General features: G+C 43.1%; 17 non-coding genes across 17 annotated transcripts; all 17 read left to right on the forward strand.

Moving 5' to 3' along the window:
- Window positions 1–221: 221 nt before the first annotated feature.
- On the forward strand, window positions 222–293 carry TRNAD-GUC (transfer RNA aspartic acid (anticodon GUC)). Its single transcript has one exon. It is a non-coding gene; the product is annotated as a tRNA-Asp (tRNA).
- Window positions 294–1,375: 1,082 nt separating this feature from the next.
- Window positions 1,376–1,447, forward strand: TRNAD-GUC (transfer RNA aspartic acid (anticodon GUC)). The gene has a single exon. It is a non-coding gene; the product is annotated as a tRNA-Asp (tRNA).
- A 1,082-nt stretch (window positions 1,448–2,529) lies between these two features.
- TRNAD-GUC (transfer RNA aspartic acid (anticodon GUC)) lies at window positions 2,530–2,601 on the forward strand. Its single transcript has one exon. It is a non-coding gene; the product is annotated as a tRNA-Asp (tRNA).
- A 1,082-nt stretch (window positions 2,602–3,683) lies between these two features.
- TRNAD-GUC (transfer RNA aspartic acid (anticodon GUC)) lies at window positions 3,684–3,755 on the forward strand. The gene has a single exon. It is a non-coding gene; the product is annotated as a tRNA-Asp (tRNA).
- Window positions 3,756–4,837: 1,082 nt separating this feature from the next.
- TRNAD-GUC (transfer RNA aspartic acid (anticodon GUC)) lies at window positions 4,838–4,909 on the forward strand. The gene has a single exon. It is a non-coding gene; the product is annotated as a tRNA-Asp (tRNA).
- Window positions 4,910–5,991: 1,082 nt separating this feature from the next.
- On the forward strand, window positions 5,992–6,063 carry TRNAD-GUC (transfer RNA aspartic acid (anticodon GUC)). Its single transcript has one exon. It is a non-coding gene; the product is annotated as a tRNA-Asp (tRNA).
- A 1,082-nt stretch (window positions 6,064–7,145) lies between these two features.
- TRNAD-GUC (transfer RNA aspartic acid (anticodon GUC)) lies at window positions 7,146–7,217 on the forward strand. Its single transcript has one exon. It is a non-coding gene; the product is annotated as a tRNA-Asp (tRNA).
- Window positions 7,218–8,299: 1,082 nt separating this feature from the next.
- Window positions 8,300–8,371, forward strand: TRNAD-GUC (transfer RNA aspartic acid (anticodon GUC)). The gene has a single exon. It is a non-coding gene; the product is annotated as a tRNA-Asp (tRNA).
- Window positions 8,372–9,453: 1,082 nt separating this feature from the next.
- Window positions 9,454–9,525, forward strand: TRNAD-GUC (transfer RNA aspartic acid (anticodon GUC)). The gene has a single exon. It is a non-coding gene; the product is annotated as a tRNA-Asp (tRNA).
- A 1,082-nt stretch (window positions 9,526–10,607) lies between these two features.
- Window positions 10,608–10,679, forward strand: TRNAD-GUC (transfer RNA aspartic acid (anticodon GUC)). Its single transcript has one exon. It is a non-coding gene; the product is annotated as a tRNA-Asp (tRNA).
- Window positions 10,680–11,761: 1,082 nt separating this feature from the next.
- Window positions 11,762–11,833, forward strand: TRNAD-GUC (transfer RNA aspartic acid (anticodon GUC)). The gene has a single exon. It is a non-coding gene; the product is annotated as a tRNA-Asp (tRNA).
- Window positions 11,834–12,915: 1,082 nt separating this feature from the next.
- Window positions 12,916–12,987, forward strand: TRNAD-GUC (transfer RNA aspartic acid (anticodon GUC)). Its single transcript has one exon. It is a non-coding gene; the product is annotated as a tRNA-Asp (tRNA).
- Window positions 12,988–14,069: 1,082 nt separating this feature from the next.
- Window positions 14,070–14,141, forward strand: TRNAD-GUC (transfer RNA aspartic acid (anticodon GUC)). The gene has a single exon. It is a non-coding gene; the product is annotated as a tRNA-Asp (tRNA).
- A 1,082-nt stretch (window positions 14,142–15,223) lies between these two features.
- On the forward strand, window positions 15,224–15,295 carry TRNAD-GUC (transfer RNA aspartic acid (anticodon GUC)). Its single transcript has one exon. It is a non-coding gene; the product is annotated as a tRNA-Asp (tRNA).
- Window positions 15,296–16,377: 1,082 nt separating this feature from the next.
- On the forward strand, window positions 16,378–16,449 carry TRNAD-GUC (transfer RNA aspartic acid (anticodon GUC)). The gene has a single exon. It is a non-coding gene; the product is annotated as a tRNA-Asp (tRNA).
- Window positions 16,450–17,531: 1,082 nt separating this feature from the next.
- Window positions 17,532–17,603, forward strand: TRNAD-GUC (transfer RNA aspartic acid (anticodon GUC)). Its single transcript has one exon. It is a non-coding gene; the product is annotated as a tRNA-Asp (tRNA).
- Window positions 17,604–18,685: 1,082 nt separating this feature from the next.
- TRNAD-GUC (transfer RNA aspartic acid (anticodon GUC)) lies at window positions 18,686–18,757 on the forward strand. The gene has a single exon. It is a non-coding gene; the product is annotated as a tRNA-Asp (tRNA).
- Window positions 18,758–18,770: the final 13 nt, after the last annotated feature.

The following is an 18,770-nucleotide window of genomic DNA, read 5'->3' on the forward strand; positions in this document are numbered from 1 at the left end:
TAGAGTTGTTGAATGGTCTCAGTGGTGTCAGATTAATAGTGAATAACGAGCACAGGGATGTGGGGGCATAGCATAGTTACCAAAACAAAGACCACTCTCGGCATCGGACACGCCATACAGACCCATTCCACATATATGCCATTTACACAATGCACTCAGGCCACACATGCGCCGCCGCTAGGCCTGCTCCACGCAACTCACACAGCCGCGGTATCAGCAGGTCCTCGTTAGTATAGTGGAGAGTATCCCCGCCTGTCACGCGGGAGACCGGGGTTCGATTCCCCGACGGGGAGAATTGTCACTTTTAGACACATCAATAACCAGAATTATAAAACAAGACTCTTTCTTTTCACTTTGGGCGGTGTAATGTTTTCTGTATGACGCTGTCCAATCAGCTTCTGCACCCTTCCCTGTCCAGCAACACAGTGTGATCTTATAGTATACAGCTTTCATTCCCAATTCTGTATTCAACTGGCTATATCTCAGGCTCTGTCACAGCTAGAACTGTGATTCTACTGTCAAATGAAAGATTGGAATCTCCCCTTTCATATGCCACCAGAACCGCGGTTCTAGGTCGTCCACAGCCCGAGATATGGCTGTTTGAATGGATCCCCCTTCCCTCTAGACTGTCTCCTAATGCTGTGAAACAGCATCCTGCTGATAGGACAGAGTCAGAGGCTGGGAGGAAGCCCCACCTCAGGAGAATCGCTGCTGTTACCTCCCAGTTGTCTTATAAATCCTCATTTACATATTTAGAAAAAAGCTCATAACTTTTGAAATAATAAACGTTTTGGGACACAATTTTCACTAGTATTATCAGTGTGACAGCGCCTATCAAATTAGCTAGGAGATAGGGAAGTACAAGTGACAGAGCCTCTTTAAATAGGACGAAATTGCAGTACCAGGATTATTATCTGTCTTACAAGCAGATACATTTAGAAAAATGCTAATTTTCTCTACAATTTTCTCTACGATTCGGATTGTATCGACCACATTTTACCACTTACATAAAGTACAATGTGTCACAAGAAAACAATCTCAGAATGCTTGGATAAATAAAAGAATTCCAAAGTTATTACCACATAAAGAGAAGACAATATGTCATTGCCATATTTATTCATTTTCCTATCATAGGGGGGCACACTAATCTGTATTAGAGTTGTTGAATGGTCTCAGTGGTGTCAGATTAATAGTGAATAACGAGCACAGGGATGTGGGGGCATAGCATAGTTACCAAAACAAAGACCACTCTCGGCATCGGACACGCCATACAGACCCATTCCACATATATGCCATTTACACAATGCACTCAGGCCACACATGCGCCGCCGCTAGGCCTGCTCCACGCAACTCACACAGCCGTGGTATCAGCAGGTCCTCGTTAGTATAGTGGAGAGTATCCCCGCCTGTCACGCGGGAGACCGGGGTTCGATTCCCCGACGGGGAGAATTGTCACTTTTAGACACATCAATAACCAGAATTATAAAACAAGACTCTTTCTTTTCACTTTGGGCGGTGTAATGTTTTCTGTATGACGCTGTCCAATCAGCTTCTGCACCCTTCCCTGTCCAGCAACACAGTGTGATCTTATAGTATACAGCTTTCATTCCCAATTCTGTATTCAACTGGCTATATCTCAGGCTCTGTCACAGCTAGAACTGTGATTCTACTGTCATATGAAAGATTGGAATCTCCCCTTTCATATGCCACCAGAACCGTGGTTCTAGGTCGTCCACAGCCCGAGATATGGCTGTTTGAATGGATCCCCCTTCCCTCTAGACTGTCTCCTAATGCTGTGAAACAGCATCCTGCTGATAGGACAGAGTCAGAGGCTGGGAGGAAGCCCCACCTCAGGAGAATCGCTGCTGTTACCTCCCAGTTGTCTTATAAATCCTCATTTACATATTTAGAAAAAAGCTCATAACTTTTGAAATAATAAACGTTTTGGGACACAATTTTCACTAGTATTATCAGTGTGACAGCGCCTATCAAATTAGCTAGGAGATAGGGAAGTACAAGTGACAGAGCCTCTTTAAATAGGACGAAATTGCAGTACCAGGATTATTATCTGTCTTACAAGCAGATACATTTAGAAAAATGCTAATTTTCTCTACAATTTTCTCTACGATTCGGATTGTATCGACCACATTTTACCACTTACATAAAGTACAATGTGTCACAAGAAAACAATCTCAGAATGCTTGGATAAATAAAAGAATTCCAAAGTTATTACCACATAAAGAGAAGACAATATGTCATTGCCATATTTATTCATTTTCCTATCATAGGGGGGCACACTAATCTGTATTAGAGTTGTTGAATGGTCTCAGTGGTGTCAGATTAATAGTGAATAACGAGCACAGGGATGTGGGGGCATAGCATAGTTACCAAAACAAAGACCACTCTCGGCATCGGACACGCCATACAGACCCATTCCACATATATGCCATTTACACAATGCACTCAGGCCACACATGCGCCGCCGCTAGGCCTGCTCCACGCAACTCACACAGCCGCGGTATCAGCAGGTCCTCGTTAGTATAGTGGAGAGTATCCCCGCCTGTCACGCGGGAGACCGGGGTTCGATTCCCCGACGGGGAGAATTGTCACTTTTAGACACATCAATAACCAGAATTATAAAACAAGACTCTTTCTTTTCACTTTGGGCGGTGTAATGTTTTCTGTATGACGCTGTCCAATCAGCTTCTGCACCCTTCCCTGTCCAGCAACACAGTGTGATCTTATAGTATACAGCTTTCATTCCCAATTCTGTATTCAACTGGCTATATCTCAGGCTCTGTCACAGCTAGAACTGTGATTCTACTGTCATATGAAAGATTGGAATCTCCCCTTTCATATGCCACCAGAACCGTGGTTCTAGGTCGTCCACAGCCCGAGATATGGCTGTTTGAATGGATCCCCCTTCCCTCTAGACTGTCTCCTAATGCTGTGAAACAGCATCCTGCTGATAGGACAGAGTCAGAGGCTGGGAGGAAGCCCCACCTCAGGAGAATCGCTGCTGTTACCTCCCAGTTGTCTTATAAATCCTCATTTACATATTTAGAAAAAAGCTCATAACTTTTGAAATAATAAACGTTTTGGGACACTATTTTCACTAGTATTATCAGTGTGACAGCGCCTATCAAATTAGCTAGGAGATAGGGAAGTACAAGTGACAGAGCCTCTTTAAATAGGACGAAATTGCAGTACCAGGATTATTATCTGTCTTACAAGCAGATACATTTAGAAAAATGCTAATTTTCTCTACAATTTTCTCTACGATTCGGATTGTATCGACCACATTTTACCACTTACATAAAGTACAATGTGTCACAAGAAAACAATCTCAGAATGCTTGGATAAATAAAAGAATTCCAAAGTTATTACCACATAAAGAGAAGACAATATGTCATTGCCATATTTATTCATTTTCCTATCATAGGGGGGCACACTAATCTGTATTAGAGTTGTTGAATGGTCTCAGTGGTGTCAGATTAATAGTGAATAACGAGCACAGGGATGTGGGGGCATAGCATAGTTACCAAAACAAAGACCACTCTCGGCATCGGACACGCCATACAGACCCATTCCACATATATGCCATTTACACAATGCACTCAGGCCACACATGCGCCGCCGCTAGGCCTGCTCCACGCAACTCACACAGCCGCGGTATCAGCAGGTCCTCGTTAGTATAGTGGAGAGTATCCCCGCCTGTCACGCGGGAGACCGGGGTTCGATTCCCCGACGGGGAGAATTGTCACTTTTAGACACATCAATAACCAGAATTATAAAACAAGACTCTTTCTTTTCACTTTGGGCGGTGTAATGTTTTCTGTATGACGCTGTCCAATCAGCTTCTGCACCCTTCCCTGTCCAGCAACACAGTGTGATCTTATAGTATACAGCTTTCATTCCCAATTCTGTATTCAACTGGCTATATCTCAGGCTCTGTCACAGCTAGAACTGTGATTCTACTGTCATATGAAAGATTGGAATCTCCCCTTTCATATGCCACCAGAACCGCGGTTCTAGGTCGTCCACAGCCCGAGATATGGCTGTTTGAATGGATCCCCCTTCCCTCTAGACTGTCTCCTAATGCTGTGAAACAGCATCCTGCTGATAGGACAGAGTCAGAGGCTGGGAGGAAGCCCCACCTCAGGAGAATCGCTGCTGTTACCTCCCAGTTGTCTTATAAATCCTCATTTACATATTTAGAAAAAAGCTCATAACTTTTGAAATAATAAACGTTTTGGGACACAATTTTCACTAGTATTATCAGTGTGACAGCGCCTATCAAATTAGCTAGGAGATAGGGAAGTACAAGTGACAGAGCCTCTTTAAATAGGACGAAATTGCAGTACCAGGATTATTATCTGTCTTACAAGCAGATACATTTAGAAAAATGCTAATTTTCTCTACAATTTTCTCTACGATTCGGATTGTATCGACCACATTTTACCACTTACATAAAGTACAATGTGTCACAAGAAAACAATCTCAGAATGCTTGGATAAATAAAAGAATTCCAAAGTTATTACCACATAAAGAGAAGACAATATGTCATTGCCATATTTATTCATTTTCCTATCATAGGGGGGCACACTAATCTGTATTAGAGTTGTTGAATGGTCTCAGTGGTGTCAGATTAATAGTGAATAACGAGCACAGGGATGTGGGGGCATAGCATAGTTACCAAAACAAAGACCACTCTCGGCATCGGACACGCCATACAGACCCATTCCACATATATGCCATTTACACAATGCACTCAGGCCACACATGCGCCGCCGCTAGGCCTGCTCCACGCAACTCACACAGCCGCGGTATCAGCAGGTCCTCGTTAGTATAGTGGAGAGTATCCCCGCCTGTCACGCGGGAGACCGGGGTTCGATTCCCCGACGGGGAGAATTGTCACTTTTAGACACATCAATAACCAGAATTATAAAACAAGACTCTTTCTTTTCACTTTGGGCGGTGTAATGTTTTCTGTATGACGCTGTCCAATCAGCTTCTGCACCCTTCCCTGTCCAGCAACACAGTGTGATCTTATAGTATACAGCTTTCATTCCCAATTCTGTATTCAACTGGCTATATCTCAGGCTCTGTCACAGCTAGAACTGTGATTCTACTGTCAAATGAAAGATTGGAATCTCCCCTTTCATATGCCACCAGAACCGCGGTTCTAGGTCGTCCACAGCCCGAGATATGGCTGTTTGAATGGATCCCCCTTCCCTCTAGACTGTCTCCTAATGCTGTGAAACAGCATCCTGCTGATAGGACAGAGTCAGAGGCTGGGAGGAAGCCCCACCTCAGGAGAATCGCTGCTGTTACCTCCCAGTTGTCTTATAAATCCTCATTTACATATTTAGAAAAAAGCTCATAACTTTTGAAATAATAAACGTTTTGGGACACAATTTTCACTAGTATTATCAGTGTGACAGCGCCTATCAAATTAGCTAGGAGATAGGGAAGTACAAGTGACAGAGCCTCTTTAAATAGGACGAAATTGCAGTACCAGGATTATTATCTGTCTTACAAGCAGATACATTTAGAAAAATGCTAATTTTCTCTACAATTTTCTCTACGATTCGGATTGTATCGACCACATTTTACCACTTACATAAAGTACAATGTGTCACAAGAAAACAATCTCAGAATGCTTGGATAAATAAAAGAATTCCAAAGTTATTACCACATAAAGAGAAGACAATATGTCATTGCCATATTTATTCATTTTCCTATCATAGGGGGGCACACTAATCTGTATTAGAGTTGTTGAATGGTCTCAGTGGTGTCAGATTAATAGTGAATAACGAGCACAGGGATGTGGGGGCATAGCATAGTTACCAAAACAAAGACCACTCTCGGCATCGGACACGCCATACAGACCCATTCCACATATATGCCATTTACACAATGCACTCAGGCCACACATGCGCCGCCGCTAGGCCTGCTCCACGCAACTCACACAGCCGTGGTATCAGCAGGTCCTCGTTAGTATAGTGGAGAGTATCCCCGCCTGTCACGTGGGAGACCGGGGTTCGATTCCCCGACGGGGAGAATTGTCACTTTTAGACACATCAATAACCAGAATTATAAAACAAGACTCTTTCTTTTCACTTTGGGCGGTGTAATGTTTTCTGTATGACGCTGTCCAATCAGCTTCTGCACCCTTCCCTGTCCAGCAACACAGTGTGATCTTATAGTATACAGCTTTCATTCCCAATTCTGTATTCAACTGGCTATATCTCAGGCTCTGTCACAGCTAGAACTGTGATTCTACTGTCAAATGAAAGATTGGAATCTCCCCTTTCATATGCCACCAGAACCGCGGTTCTAGGTCGTCCACAGCCCGAGATATGGCTGTTTGAATGGATCCCCCTTCCCTCTAGACTGTCTCCTAATGCTGTGAAACAGCATCCTGCTGATAGGACAGAGTCAGAGGCTGGGAGGAAGCCCCACCTCAGGAGAATCGCTGCTGTTACCTCCCAGTTGTCTTATAAATCCTCATTTACATATTTAGAAAAAAGCTCATAACTTTTGAAATAATAAACGTTTTGGGACACAATTTTCACTAGTATTATCAGTGTGACAGCGCCTATCAAATTAGCTAGGAGATAGGGAAGTACAAGTGACAGAGCCTCTTTAAATAGGACGAAATTGCAGTACCAGGATTATTATCTGTCTTACAAGCAGATACATTTAGAAAAATGCTAATTTTCTCTACAATTTTCTCTACGATTCGGATTGTATCGACCACATTTTACCACTTACATAAAGTACAATGTGTCACAAGAAAACAATCTCAGAATGCTTGGATAAATAAAAGAATTCCAAAGTTATTACCACATAAAGAGAAGACAATATGTCATTGCCATATTTATTCATTTTCCTATCATAGGGGGGCACACTAATCTGTATTAGAGTTGTTGAATGGTCTCAGTGGTGTCAGATTAATAGTGAATAACGAGCACAGGGATGTGGGGGCATAGCATAGTTACCAAAACAAAGACCACTCTCGGCATCGGACACGCCATACAGACCCATTCCACATATATGCCATTTACACAATGCACTCAGGCCACACATGCGCCGCCGCTAGGCCTGCTCCACGCAACTCACACAGCCGTGGTATCAGCAGGTCCTCGTTAGTATAGTGGAGAGTATCCCCGCCTGTCACGCGGGAGACCGGGGTTCGATTCCCCGACGGGGAGAATTGTCACTTTTAGACACATCAATAACCAGAATTATAAAACAAGACTCTTTCTTTTCACTTTGGGCGGTGTAATGTTTTCTGTATGACGCTGTCCAATCAGCTTCTGCACCCTTCCCTGTCCAGCAACACAGTGTGATCTTATAGTATACAGCTTTCATTCCCAATTCTGTATTCAACTGGCTATATCTCAGGCTCTGTCACAGCTAGAACTGTGATTCTACTGTCATATGAAAGATTGGAATCTCCCCTTTCATATGCCACCAGAACCGTGGTTCTAGGTCGTCCACAGCCCGAGATATGGCTGTTTGAATGGATCCCCCTTCCCTCTAGACTGTCTCCTAATGCTGTGAAACAGCATCCTGCTGATAGGACAGAGTCAGAGGCTGGGAGGAAGCCCCACCTCAGGAGAATCGCTGCTGTTACCTCCCAGTTGTCTTATAAATCCTCATTTACATATTTAGAAAAAAGCTCATAACTTTTGAAATAATAAACGTTTTGGGACACAATTTTCACTAGTATTATCAGTGTGACAGCGCCTATCAAATTAGCTAGGAGATAGGGAAGTACAAGTGACAGAGCCTCTTTAAATAGGACGAAATTGCAGTACCAGGATTATTATCTGTCTTACAAGCAGATACATTTAGAAAAATGCTAATTTTCTCTACAATTTTCTCTACGATTCGGATTGTATCGACCACATTTTACCACTTACATAAAGTACAATGTGTCACAAGAAAACAATCTCAGAATGCTTGGATAAATAAAAGAATTCCAAAGTTATTACCACATAAAGAGAAGACAATATGTCATTGCCATATTTATTCATTTTCCTATCATAGGGGGGCACACTAATCTGTATTAGAGTTGTTGAATGGTCTCAGTGGTGTCAGATTAATAGTGAATAACGAGCACAGGGATGTGGGGGCATAGCATAGTTACCAAATCAAAGACCACTCTCGGCATCGGACACGCCATACAGACCCATTCCACATATATGCCATTTACACAATGCACTCAGGCCACACATGCGCCGCCGCTAGGCCTGCTCCACACAACTCACACAGCCGCGGTATCAGCAGGTCCTCGTTAGTATAGTGGAGAGTATCCCCGCCTGTCACGCGGGAGACCGGGGTTCGACTCCCCGACGGGGAGAATTGTCACTTTTAGACACATCAATAACCAGAATTATAAAACAAGACTCTTTCTTTTCACTTTGGGCGGTGTAATGTTTTCTGTATGACGCTGTCCAATCAGCTTCTGCACCCTTCCCTGTCCAGCAACACAGTGTGATCTTATAGTATACAGCTTTCATTCCCAATTCTGTATTCAACTGGCTATATCTCAGGCTCTGTCACAGCTAGAACTGTGATTCTACTGTCAAATGAAAGATTGGAATCTCCCCTTTCATATGCCACCAGAACCGCGGTTCTAGGTCGTCCACAGCCCGAGATATGGCTGTTTGAATGGATCCCCCTTCCCTCTAGACTGTCTCCTAATGCTGTGAAACAGCATCCTGCTGATAGGACAGAGTCAGAGGCTGGGAGGAAACCCCACCTCAGGAGAATCGCTGCTGTTACCTCCCAGTTGTCTTATAAATCCTCATTTACATATTTAGAAAAAAGCTCATAACTTTTGAAATAATAAACGTTTTGGGACACAATTTTCACTAGTATTATCAGTGTGACAGCGCCTATCAAATTAGCTAGGAGATAGGGAAGTACAAGTGACAGAGCCTCTTTAAATAGGACGAAATTGCAGTACCAGGATTATTATCTGTCTTACAAGCAGATACATTTAGAAAAATGCTAATTTTCTCTACAATTTTCTCTACGATTCGGATTGTATCGACCACATTTTACCACTTACATAAAGTACAATGTGTCACAAGAAAACAATCTCAGAATGCTTGGATAAATAAAAGAATTCCAAAGTTATTACCACATAAAGAGAAGACAATATGTCATTGCCATATTTATTCATTTTCCTATCATAGGGGGGCACACTAATCTGTATTAGAGTTGTTGAATGGTCTCAGTGGTGTCAGATTAATAGTGAATAACGAGCACAGGGATGTGGGGGCATAGCATAGTTACCAAAACAAAGACCACTCTCGGCATCGGACACGCCATACAGACCCATTCCACATATATGCCATTTACACAATGCACTCAGGCCACACATGCGCCGCCGCTAGGCCTGCTCCACGCAACTCACACAGCCGCGGTATCAGCAGGTCCTCGTTAGTATAGTGGAGAGTATCCCCGCCTGTCACGCGGGAGACCGGGGTTCGATTCCCCGACGGGGAGAATTGTCACTTTTAGACACATCAATAACCAGAATTATAAAACAAGACTCTTTCTTTTCACTTTGGGCGGTGTAATGTTTTCTGTATGACGCTGTCCAATCAGCTTCTGCACCCTTCCCTGTCCAGCAACACAGTGTGATCTTATAGTATACAGCTTTCATTCCCAATTCTGTATTCAACTGGCTATATCTCAGGCTCTGTCACAGCTAGAACTGTGATTCTACTGTCATATGAAAGATTGGAATCTCCCCTTTCATATGCCACCAGAACCGTGGTTCTAGGTCGTCCACAGCCCGAGATATGGCTGTTTGAATGGATCCCCCTTCCCTCTAGACTGTCTCCTAATGCTGTGAAACAGCATCCTGCTGATAGGACAGAGTCAGAGGCTGGGAGGAAGCCCCACCTCAGGAGAATCGCTGCTGTTACCTCCCAGTTGTCTTATAAATCCTCATTTACATATTTAGAAAAAAGCTCATAACTTTTGAAATAATAAACGTTTTGGGACACAATTTTCACTAGTATTATCAGTGTGACAGCGCCTATCAAATTAGCTAGGAGATAGGGAAGTACAAGTGACAGAGCCTCTTTAAATAGGACGAAATTGCAGTACCAGGATTATTATCTGTCTTACAAGCAGATACATTTAGAAAAATGCTAATTTTCTCTACAATTTTCTCTACGATTCGGATTGTATCGACCACATTTTACCACTTACATAAAGTACAATGTGTCACAAGAAAACAATCTCAGAATGCTTGGATAAATAAAAGAATTCCAAAGTTATTACCACATAAAGAGAAGACAATATGTCATTGCCATATTTATTCATTTTCCTATCATAGGGGGGCACACTAATCTGTATTAGAGTTGTTGAATGGTCTCAGTGGTGTCAGATTAATAGTGAATAACGAGCACAGGGATGTGGGGGCATAGCATAGTTACCAAAACAAAGACCACTCTCGGCATCGGACACGCCATACAGACCCATTCCACATATATGCCATTTACACAATGCACTCAGGCCACACATGCGCCGCCGCTAGGCCTGCTCCACGCAACTCACACAGCCGCGGTACCAGCAGGTCCTCGTTAGTATAGTGGAGAGTATCCCCGCCTGTCACGCGGGAGACCGGGGTTCGATTCCCCGACGGGGAGAATTGTCACTTTTAGACACATCAATAACCAGAATTATAAAACAAGACTCTTTCTTTTCACTTTGGGCGGTGTAATGTTTTCTGTATGACGCTGTCCAATCAGCTTCTGCACCCTTCCCTGTCCAGCAACACAGTGTGATCTTATAGTATACAGCTTTCATTCCCAATTCTGTATTCAACTGGCTATATCTCAGGCTCTGTCACAGCTAGAACTGTGATTCTACTGTCAAATGAAAGATTGGAATCTCCCCTTTCATATGCCACCAGAACCGCGGTTCTAGGTCGTCCACAGCCCGAGATATGGCTGTTTGAATGGATCCCCCTTCCCTCTAGACTGTCTCCTAATGCTGTGAAACAGCATCCTGCTGATAGGACAGAGTCAGAGGCTGGGAGGAAACCCCACCTCAGGAGAATCGCTGCTGTTACCTCCCAGTTGTCTTATAAATCCTCATTTACATATTTAGAAAAAAGCTCATAACTTTTGAAATAATAAACGTTTTGGGACACAATTTTCACTAGTATTATCAGTGTGACAGCGCCTATCAAATTAGCTAGGAGATAGGGAAGTACAAGTGACAGAGCCTCTTTAAATAGGACGAAATTGCAGTACCAGGATTATTATCTGTCTTACAAGCAGATACATTTAGAAAAATGCTAATTTTCTCTACAATTTTCTCTACGATTCGGATTGTATCGACCACATTTTACCACTTACATAAAGTACAATGTGTCACAAGAAAACAATCTCAGAATGCTTGGATAAATAAAAGAATTCCAAAGTTATTACCACATAAAGAGAAGACAATATGTCATTGCCATATTTATTCATTTTCCTATCATAGGGGGGCACACTAATCTGTATTAGAGTTGTTGAATGGTCTCAGTGGTGTCAGATTAATAGTGAATAACGAGCACAGGGATGTGGGGGCATAGCATAGTTACCAAAACAAAGACCACTCTCGGCATCGGACACGCCATACAGACCCATTCCACATATATGCCATTTACACAATGCACTCAGGCCACACATGCGCCGCCGCTAGGCCTGCTCCACGCAACTCACACAGCTGTGGTATCAGCAGGTCCTCGTTAGTATAGTGGAGAGTATCCCCGCCTGTCACGCGGGAGACCGGGGTTCGATTCCCCGACGGGGAGAATTGTCACTTTTAGACACATCAATAACCAGAATTATAAAACAAGACTCTTTCTTTTCACTTTGGGCGGTGTAATGTTTTCTGTATGACGCTGTCCAATCAGCTTCTGCACCCTTCCCTGTCCAGCAACACAGTGTGATCTTATAGTATACAGCTTTCATTCCCAATTCTGTATTCAACTGGCTATATCTCAGGCTCTGTCACAGCTAGAACTGTGATTCTACTGTCATATGAAAGATTGGAATCTCCCCTTTCATATGCCACCAGAACCGCGGTTCTAGGTCGTCCACAGCCCGAGATATGGCTGTTTGAATGGATCCCCCTTCCCTCTAGACTGTCTCCTAATGCTGTGAAACAGCATCCTGCTGATAGGACAGAGTCAGAGGCTGGGAGGAAGCCCCACCTCAGGAGAATCGCTGCTGTTACCTCCCAGTTGTCTTATAAATCCTCATTTACATATTTAGAAAAAAGCTCATAACTTTTGAAATAATAAACGTTTTGGGACACAATTTTCACTAGTATTATCAGTGTGACAGCGCCTATCAAATTAGCTAGGAGATAGGGAAGTACAAGTGACAGAGCCTCTTTAAATAGGACGAAATTGCAGTACCAGGATTATTATCTGTCTTACAAGCAGATACATTTAGAAAAATGCTAATTTTCTCTACAATTTTCTCTACGATTCGGATTGTATCGACCACATTTTACCACTTACATAAAGTACAATGTGTCACAAGAAAACAATCTCAGAATGCTTGGATAAATAAAAGAATTCCAAAGTTATTACCACATAAAGAGAAGACAATATGTCATTGCCATATTTATTCATTTTCCTATCATAGGGGGGCACACTAATCTGTATTAGAGTTGTTGAATGGTCTCAGTGGTGTCAGATTAATAGTGAATAACGAGCACAGGGATGTGGGGGCATAGCATAGTTACCAAAACAAAGACCACTCTCGGCATCGGACACGCCATACAGACCCATTCCACATATATGCCATTTACACAATGCACTCAGGCCACACATGCGCCGCCGCTAGGCCTGCTCCACGCAACTCACACAGCTGTGGTATCAGCAGGTCCTCGTTAGTATAGTGGAGAGTATCCCCGCCTGTCACGCGGGAGACCGGGGTTCGATTCCCCGACGGGGAGAATTGTCACTTTTAGACACATCAATAACCAGAATTATAAAACAAGACTCTTTCTTTTCACTTTGGGCGGTGTAATGTTTTCTGTATGACGCTGTCCAATCAGCTTCTGCACCCTTCCCTGTCCAGCAACACAGTGTGATCTTATAGTATACAGCTTTCATTCCCAATTCTGTATTCAACTGGCTATATCTCAGGCTCTGTCACAGCTAGAACTGTGATTCTACTGTCATATGAAAGATTGGAATCTCCCCTTTCATATGCCACCAGAACCGCGGTTCTAGGTCGTCCACAGCCCGAGATATGGCTGTTTGAATGGATCCCCCTTCCCTCTAGACTGTCTCCTAATGCTGTGAAACAGCATCCTGCTGATAGGACAGAGTCAGAGGCTGGGAGGAAGCCCCACCTCAGGAGAATCGCTGCTGTTACCTCCCAGTTGTCTTATAAATCCTCATTTACATATTTAGAAAAAAGCTCATAACTTTTGAAATAATAAACGTTTTGGGACACAATTTTCACTAGTATTATCAGTGTGACAGCGCCTATCAAATTAGCTAGGAGATAGGGAAGTACAAGTGACAGAGCCTCTTTAAATAGGACGAAATTGCAGTACCAGGATTATTATCTGTCTTACAAGCAGATACATTTAGAAAAATGCTAATTTTCTCTACAATTTTCTCTACGATTCGGATTGTATCGACCACATTTTACCACTTACATAAAGTACAATGTGTCACAAGAAAACAATCTCAGAATGCTTGGATAAATAAAAGAATTCCAAAGTTATTACCACATAAAGAGAAGACAATATGTCATTGCCATATTTATTCATTTTCCTATCATAGGGGGGCACACTAATCTGTATTAGAGTTGTTGAATGGTCTCAGTGGTGTCAGATTAATAGTGAATAACGAGCACAGGGATGTGGGGGCATAGCATAGTTACCAAAACAAAGACCACTCTCGGCATCGGACACGCCATACAGACCCATTCCACATATATGCCATTTACACAATGCACTCAGGCCACACATGCGCCGCCGCTAGGCCTGCTCCACGCAACTCACACAGCCGCGGTACCAGCAGGTCCTCGTTAGTATAGTGGAGAGTATCCCCGCCTGTCACGCGGGAGACCGGGGTTCGATTCCCCGACGGGGAGAATTGTCACTTTTAGACACATCAATAACCAGAATTATAAAACAAGACTCTTTCTTTTCACTTTGGGCGGTGTAATGTTTTCTGTATGACGCTGTCCAATCAGCTTCTGCACCCTTCCCTGTCCAGCAACACAGTGTGATCTTATAGTATACAGCTTTCATTCCCAATTCTGTATTCAACTGGCTATATCTCAGGCTCTGTCACAGCTAGAACTGTGATTCTACTGTCATATGAAAGATTGGAATCTCCCCTTTCATATGCCACCAGAACCGTGGTTCTAGGTCGTCCACAGCCCGAGATATGGCTGTTTGAATGGATCCCCCTTCCCTCTAGACTGTCTCCTAATGCTGTGAAACAGCATCCTGCTGATAGGACAGAGTCAGAGGCTGGGAGGAAGCCCCACCTCAGGAGAATCGCTGCTGTTACCTCCCAGTTGTCTTATAAATCCTCATTTACATATTTAGAAAAAAGCTCATAACTTTTGAAATAATAAACGTTTTGGGACACAATTTTCACTAGTATTATCAGTGTGACAGCGCCTATCAAATTAGCTAGGAGATAGGGAAGTACAAGTGACAGAGCCTCTTTAAATAGGACGAAATTGCAGTACCAGGATTATTATCTGTCTTACAAGCAGATACATTTAGAAAAATGCTAATTTTCTCTACAATTTTCTCTACGATTCGGATTGTATCGACCACATTTTACCACTTACATAAAGTACAATGTGTCACAAGAAAACAATCTCAGAATGCTTGGATAAATAAAAGAATTCCAAAGTTATTACCACATAAAGAGAAGACAATATGTCATTGCCATATTTATTCATTTTCCTATCATAGGGGGGCACACTAATCTGTATTAGAGTTGTTGAATGGTCTCAGTGGTGTCAGATTAATAGTGAATAACGAGCACAGGGATGTGGGGGCATAGCATAGTTACCAAAACAAAGACCACTCTCGGCATCGGACACGCCATACAGACCCATTCCACATATATGCCATTTACACAATGCACTCAGGCCACACATGCGCCGCCGCTAGGCCTGCTCCACGCAACTCACACAGCTGTGGTATCAGCAGGTCCTCGTTAGTATAGTGGAGAGTATCCCCGCCTGTCACGCGGGAGACCGGGGTTCGATTCCCCGACGGGGAGAATTGTCACTTTTAGACACATCAATAACCAGAATTATAAAACAAGACTCTTTCTTTTCACTTTGGGCGGTGTAATGTTTTCTGTATGACGCTGTCCAATCAGCTTCTGCACCCTTCCCTGTCCAGCAACACAGTGTGATCTTATAGTATACAGCTTTCATTCCCAATTCTGTATTCAACTGGCTATATCTCAGGCTCTGTCACAGCTAGAACTGTGATTCTACTGTCATATGAAAGATTGGAATCTCCCCTTTCATATGCCACCAGAACCGCGGTTCTAGGTCGTCCACAGCCCGAGATATGGCTGTTTGAATGGATCCCCCTTCCCTCTAGACTGTCTCCTAATGCTGTGAAACAGCATCCTGCTGATAGGACAGAGTCAGAGGCTGGGAGGAAGCCCCACCTCAGGAGAATCGCTGCTGTTACCTCCCAGTTGTCTTATAAATCCTCATTTACATATTTAGAAAAAAGCTCATAACTTTTGAAATAATAAACGTTTTGGGACACAATTTTCACTAGTATTATCAGTGTGACAGCGCCTATCAAATTAGCTAGGAGATAGGGAAGTACAAGTGACAGAGCCTCTTTAAATAGGACGAAATTGCAGTACCAGGATTATTATCTGTCTTACAAGCAGATACATTTAGAAAAATGCTAATTTTCTCTACAATTTTCTCTACGATTCGGATTGTATCGACCACATTTTACCACTTACATAAAGTACAATGTGTCACAAGAAAACAATCTCAGAATGCTTGGATAAATAAAAGAATTCCAAAGTTATTACCACATAAAGAGAAGACAATATGTCATTGCCATATTTATTCATTTTCCTATCATAGGGGGGCACACTAATCTGTATTAGAGTTGTTGAATGGTCTCAGTGGTGTCAGATTAATAGTGAATAACGAGCACAGGGATGTGGGGGCATAGCATAGTTACCAAAACAAAGACCACTCTCGGCATCGGACACGCCATACAGACCCATTCCACATATATGCCATTTACACAATGCACTCAGGCCACACATGCGCCGCCGCTAGGCCTGCTCCACGCAACTCACACAGCCGCGGTACCAGCAGGTCCTCGTTAGTATAGTGGAGAGTATCCCCGCCTGTCACGCGGGAGACCGGGGTTCGATTCCCCGACGGGGAGAATTGTCACTTTTAGACACATCAATAACCAGAATTATAAAACAAGACTCTTTCTTTTCACTTTGGGCGGTGTAATGTTTTCTGTATGACGCTGTCCAATCAGCTTCTGCACCCTTCCCTGTCCAGCAACACAGTGTGATCTTATAGTATACAGCTTTCATTCCCAATTCTGTATTCAACTGGCTATATCTCAGGCTCTGTCACAGCTAGAACTGTGATTCTACTGTCATATGAAAGATTGGAATCTCCCCTTTCATATGCCACCAGAACCGTGGTTCTAGGTCGTCCACAGCCCGAGATATGGCTGTTTGAATGGATCCCCCTTCCCTCTAGACTGTCTCCTAATGCTGTGAAACAGCATCCTGCTGATAGGAAAGAGTCAGAGGCTGGGAGGAAGCCCCACCTCAGGAGAATCGCTGCTGTTACCTCCCAGTTGTCTTATAAATCCTCATTTACATATTTAGAAAAAAGCTCATAACTTTTGAAATAATAAACGTTTTGGGACACAATTTTCACTAGTATTATCAGTGTGACAGCGCCTATCAAATTAGCTAGGAGATAGGGAAGTACAAGTGACAGAGCCTCTTTAAATAGGACGAAATTGCAGTACCAGGATTATTATCTGTCTTACAAGCAGATACATTTAGAAAAATGCTAATTTTCTCTACAATTTTCTCTACGATTCGGATTGTATCGACCACATTTTACCACTTACATAAAGTACAATGTGTCACAAGAAAACAATCTCAGAATGCTTGGATAAATAAAAGAATTCCAAAGTTATTACCACATAAAGAGAAGACAATATGTCATTGCCATATTTATTCATTTTCCTATCATAGGGGGGCACACTAATCTGTATTAGAGTTGTTGAATGGTCTCAGTGGTGTCAGATTAATAGTGAATAACGAGCACAGGGATGTGGGGGCATAGCATAGTTACCAAAACAAAGACCACTCTCGGCATCGGACACGCCATACAGACCCATTCCACATATATGCCATTTACACAATGCACTCAGGCCACACATGCGCCGCCGCTAGGCCTGCTCCACGCAACTCACACAGCCGCGGTATCAGCAGGTCCTCGTTAGTATAGTGGAGAGTATCCCCGCCTGTCACGCGGGAGACCGGGGTTCGATTCCCCGACGGGGAGAATTGTCACTTTTAGACACATCAATAACCAGAATTATAAAACAAGACTCTTTCTTTTCACTTTGGGCGCTGTAATGTTTTCTGTATGACGCTGTCCAATCAGCTTCTGCACCCTTCCCTGTCCAGCAACACAGTGTGATCTTATAGTATACAGCTTTCATTCCCAATTCTGTATTCAACTGGCTATATCTCAGGCTCTGTCACAGCTAGAACTGTGATTCTACTGTCATATGAAAGATTGGAATCTCCCCTTTCATATGCCACCAGAACCGCGGTTCTAGGTCGTCCACAGCCCGAGATATGGCTGTTTGAATGGATCCCCCTTCCCTCTAGACTGTCTCCTAATGCTGTGAAACAGCATCCTGCTGATAGGACAGAGTCAGAGGCTGGGAGGAAGCCCCACCTCAGGAGAATCGCTGCTGTTACCTCCCAGTTGTCTTATAAATCCTCATTTACATATTTAGAAAAAAGCTCATAACTTTTGAAATAATAAAAGTTTTGGGACACAATTTTCACTAGTATTATCAGTGTGACAGCGCCTATCAAATTAGCTAGGAGATAGGGAAGTACAAGTGACAGAGCCTCTTTAAATAGGACGAAATTGCAGTACCAGGATTATTATCTGTCTTACAAGCAGATACATTTAGAAAAATGCTAATTTTCTCTACAATTTTCTCTACGATTCGGATTGTATCGACCACATTTTACCACTTACATAAAGTACAATGTGTCACAAGAAAACAATCTCAGAATGCTTGGATAAATAAAAGAATTCCAAAGTTATTACCACATAAAGAGAAGACAATATGTCATTGCCATATTTATTCATTTTCCTATCATAGGGGGGCACACTAATCTGTATTAGAGTTGTTGAATGGTCTCAGTGGTGTCAGATTAATAGTGAATAACGAGCACAGGGATGTGGGGGCATAGCATAGTTACCAAAACAAAGACCACTCTCGGCATCGGACACACCATACAGACCCATTCCACATATATGCCATTTACACAATGCACTCAGGCCACACATGCGCCGCCGCTAGGCCTGCTCCACGCAACTCACACAGCCGCGGTATCAGCAGGTCCTCGTTAGTATAGTGGAGAGTATCCCCGCCTGTCACGCGGGAGACCGGGGTTCGATTCCCCGACGGGGAGAATTGTCACTTTT

This window comes from Rhinoderma darwinii, unplaced genomic scaffold (assembly GCF_050947455.1).
Source record: "Rhinoderma darwinii isolate aRhiDar2 unplaced genomic scaffold, aRhiDar2.hap1 Scaffold_938, whole genome shotgun sequence".
NCBI classification, from domain to species: domain Eukaryota; kingdom Metazoa; phylum Chordata; class Amphibia; order Anura; family Rhinodermatidae; genus Rhinoderma; species Rhinoderma darwinii.